The sequence below is a fragment of the Solanum stenotomum genome, chromosome 5, assembly GCF_019186545.1.
Source record: "Solanum stenotomum isolate F172 chromosome 5, ASM1918654v1, whole genome shotgun sequence".
NCBI lineage: Eukaryota > Viridiplantae > Streptophyta > Magnoliopsida > Solanales > Solanaceae > Solanum > Solanum stenotomum.
In genome coordinates this window covers 42,519,611-42,524,654 of record NC_064286.1, presented here as the reverse complement: position 1 = coordinate 42,524,654, position 5,044 = coordinate 42,519,611, and positions in this window count along the sequence as shown.

Here is a 5,044-nt window from a genome sequence, read left to right as displayed (position 1 = left end):
GTTGATACATATATATCGTTATAAATTTCAGTTTTTATTTATAGGAAAAAGAATTGGGACGCACTCCCATTGAACCAGAGGTTTTCAAAAAGACTCATGTCAGGAAGAAAGAAAATGAGTCAGATCCGGATGTGTGGGTGGAGGAAAGGGCCGAACGAACTTTTGTAAGTTATTTAATATGAAAAATATATATCAATAGTGAATATATTTATGATATGTATATATATTGATGTCAATATTTGTATTTAATATGCAGAATGACTTTAATAAGTACGTCGCTGAGAATCTAGATAGTTCGGTTCAATTGACACCTGAATTGTCCACTCAGATTTGGAAAGAAAAAGTGGTAGGGGGGACACACAAGGGTAGATGCTATGGTCTAGGCTCTCGCAACGATGTTAGACGCCTTCAGTCAGGCTTAGAAGGTATTGGATCGTTACGTCAAGCTGAGGCACTTGACGGTGTTCAGATTGCTGCTATGTCGAATCAAATAACTAAACTTACAGCGGCACTAGCAGAGTCGGAGCGGAAAAGAGTAGCTGAACAACAAAGCATGAGTGAGACCGTTCAGCAAATCAAAGAACAAGTGATGAACCTCGCTCGTCGACCTACTACTTCGGCTCCCGATGACACCGACGATGAGAGTGATGAGGATGATTATGTAGATCTCACTCCCTAGTTTAGATCTCTGGACATTTATGAACTTTTTGTAACTTTAAAACGAATTTTAAAAGACTTTATAAGTCTTTAATTTATGATTTAAATACTTTTGAATGTTATTTTAAGTTTGTTATTCTATGTTTTGTTTAGACTGTTTATAATTGTGTGTTTGATTGGGCTGAATAGTGTAGAATTGAATTGAATTGAATTTGCAGGTGGGCAGCAGAAGCTGAGATTTGCTACTGTAAAAAATATTGCAGAAAAAGCGATGGACAGCGTGGTTTAGTCCGTCGCTTTTTTGAGTTTTAATTTTTTTTAAAATCCAGAAAAGCGACGGACAGCGTGGTTTTATCCGTCGCTTTTTGGGTTTTTAAAAATAAATTTTCCAGAAAAGCGACGGACTGTGTCGCCCTTTAGAAATTTTAAAAAAATGAAAATTAAAATAAACCGACGGAGTCCGTCGCTTTTTAAAAAATTCAAAAAAAAAATAGTCGAAAAGCGACTCAGTCCGTCGCTAAAAGAGACGCAGTCCGTCGCTTTCTTAGCGACGCAGTCCGTCGCTTTTTGAAAAACGACGTTATCCGTCGCTTTTTAGCGACGCAGTCCATCGCTTTTTGAAAAGCGACGAGCTAAAAAGCGACGGAAGTGACTGCGTCGCTTTTCCGTCAATTTTGACCAAAAAAGCGACGCAGTCCGTCGCTTTTGGCCGTCGTTTTTTGACAATTTTTTAGTAGTGACCCCATCTGAGCTAACCCATACAAGCTTTGCAATTTGACGGGTCAGGCCGGGCTAGCCCATTTTTTATGTGGGCCAGAAAATGGTCGGCCCAGCCCACAAATGTATGGGCTACGGGCTTTGCCGAGCCAACCCTCTTTCCTTAGAAGTATATTTTTTATAATTTTTAAAATTAAATTATAATTTAAAAATATTATTATAAATATCGACTAGTGTTACTACTTGTTAATCAAATACACAAATAATATTATGTATATAATATTTATTAAGTTTGATTTCAAGTAAAAACATAAATAGCTAAATAGAAATATTAACCTAATTGTTTATCAATGATCATAATAAAACACAAAAACTATGATAATATTTCATAGGCTATGGTCTATGTAGTGATTCCCTAGAAATTTTAGAAACTTTATTTTATGTAGTACATATTTTATAAACATAATTTGTATTTAAATTGTAATATTTCAAACTTTAAATAGATTTTGAGTGTAGACTCTTGTTATTTTTAATACTCTGTTTTATTTTGTTTTTTAATTAATTTTTATTTGGCCCACGAGCCGGCCCTATCCATATTCTCAAGCCCCACAAATCGATAGGCTTATTCAGGCCGGGCTAAAAAGTCATTTTCTTAAATGGGCTCCAAAATTGTAGCAAGTCCTATCAAATCACGGGTTAGGCCAGGCTGGCCCAACGGGCCTAGCCCATATTGACGGCTCTACTTCTATCCTTCCTTCCGCGTGGTGGGATTTGTGTCCTTTATTTAATTGTCCAGTTGAACTCTTGGTAGCTCTTGTACCTGTGTAGACTAGATCCATGGGAGTTGATTAAAATTACTTACAAGTTAACCAAAAAAGTGTGTCTAAGAGTATTATATTTATTTATGTTTTCTTTAAATTTTCGCATGTTTTTACTATTGGGATATGAGGGTTCTCCTACTTAGGTGTTAGAGTGGGTGCCGACACGATCCGGTGGATTGGGTCGTGACATTTGTAGATTAGTGTTTTGCAAGTATCAAATTTCAAATTTGATAAATTCTCCTTTAAGCATGTAATGTTGCACCCGTGTTGGCATGGATGTTGTAACTTTCTACAATCCTTTCTTCAGTGCCTCTTGAAGTGTTTGCAGAATACCCTAGAATGTCATGTTTATCCCCTATTTATAGTTGTAAGGGGAGGGCAAAGTTTCTTATAATTGGTCAAGAGACGTAATTTTGACACTTGACGGATTGTGACTAGTTCTTGAGTTTGACTGTGACTATCACATCATTTGGACATGTGAAATCATCTTGTTGGTTTTAAATGTCTAGTCACTGTTGTTAGCCTCTCAAATATACAACAAATGAATTTTGATAATTAACAATTAAACTGAATACTTGCTTGTAGTACCAACTGTTCTAAATTACTGAAGTCAAGCAACTCTATTCCTGAAATCAAGCAACTCAATCAAACCTACAATCTTCAAGGCCATAATTGAAGGGCAAGATCAAATCAGGAAATCCTCACAATCAAGCTGATGGACAGAGCTTCACCAATCAAGGAATCCTCAAGACAAGTTGACGGACTAAGCCTCACAAATCAAGGAATCTAGAAAGGAAGGCAAATCTCGTCAAGAAGGAAGAATATCGTGAATATATCTGATATGGACATGATCTCAATCTTCCCCAAATCAGACTCAATCAAGGAATCAATATAAATCCTTGATTGAATGAAATACTCTTGGGATTAACTTAAAAGAAAAAAAGAGCAAAACTATATAAACCATCCATAGAATTAGAGGAAGTCAGTGCACTTCACTTGAATAATTGTATTGTCTTTCTTTCATCTTTCATAAAACATTTGTACTTTTTGTTTATCAAATTGTAAGGAAAAGAGAAAGAAGAGATACACTAAGTTATACAGGTAGGGTTTGCGTCAAGAGATCAAAAGTTTGTAACGTATTAGGATTCAAAGTTGTTGTAACCACAAATCCTTCAAAAGCTCTTAAGGAAACCCTTGAAACCCAAGGAGACTGGACTAGACATCACACCGTTGATCTGAACCAGTATAAAACTCTATGTGTCATTTATGTGACACGTGGCATCATCTTGTTGATTTTGGATGCCTAGTCACCATGACACATGGCATGAGTTTGGACATCAAGGTGTAATGGACCTTGGACTTGAATTTATTGAAAATAGACTAATTAATATATAAAGTTCAACCTTAAGGTTGTGAGTTCGAGTCACTAGGAGAGCCAAAAAGGTAGAAGCTCCTGGTGGGAAGGGTAAAAAAAAAGGCAAATAAATTAATCAACCCAAATGAACATGAATTAAATTCAATACTAATGTGTATGAATTTAACCTAGTAAAATTTATACGTCTACAAGTACTAATTAGAAAAAGTCAACAATGTTAGTATATTTGTAATATTATATTAATGCTTTTTTTACCAAATTATTATGGGATAAGTTTTCATTAGATTTAAGTTACTCAAAAGTCATGCTCAAAATCTTGACATTTTTCTTTATGGTGATATATCAATGAAAAGCATTAACCTCTTGCAACAAAAGTAGCTATATATACAATACAATCACATTCTTGAAATTATCAAAAGAAGAAACAACATAAAAATGGATTGTCTAAGAAGTAGTTTAGTTGTTGTCACCCTCTTCTTGTTTTTGTCTTTCCAAATAAAAGCAGACATAGATATTGATGCAATCATATCCTTACTTAAATTAGGAGAAGCCAATGCAACAGCCACTTTTGAATATCTTTCTGAAGGGAACCCAAGAAATGCTTCTGCAGAGTCTAGAGCTATGTGTACAAAATGGTATAGTCAAGTTCCATACAAATTGCATGATTCTATAGATGATCTTAAGCAAAACAAAATCTCAACAGCTGCACATGATGTTGAAATAGCTGATGAATTCAACAAAAGTTGTCAAGATGAGCATATTGAAGATCCTACACTTTCATCAAGTATTGATTATATTAGAGATATTTGTCAAAAGGTTCTCAAAGAACTTTAAATCAACCTCTTGTTATTTGATATTTATTACTATGCTTGTATCTCTTTTAATAGTGATGATACTCATCAAATCTATAATATTTTATTGAAGAACAAACATTTATAGGCCAAATACATACACACTTGTCCTCATTTTTCATTTTGACATTCTATAGTTTGTTTCATTTTAACCTTTTAACTCTATTTTTTATGTATCGTTTAAACACAAAATACTAAATTTATAATTTCTTAATTATTTATTTTATGTGCTTCAATTGCATTCTTTTTCATTTTAAAAATTGACATTTGTCCATTAGTTTTTGTAAAAAAAACTAAAAATAACGGATGAACATTGTTTTTTTAAAATAATAATAATTTTCTTTGAGAGTTTCTCTATATTTTTGCGTGAAAAATAACCGATGAGAGTGTGTCAGTTATTTTCTTAAATGACAATTAAATTAAATAACATCACATACTTTTTCCATATCGAGGCTATCTGGATTTAACTCTAATATTAGCTTTCTACTTCATAATTCAACTCAATACGGGTAAAAATAACTCATCTTCAATACAAGTTTAAAAAAAAAGAGACTCTTGTTCATTGCTAATAACACTATTTAAAAAGGGTTAAAACTCGACAGCCTTTGTTTGATTGTCAATGT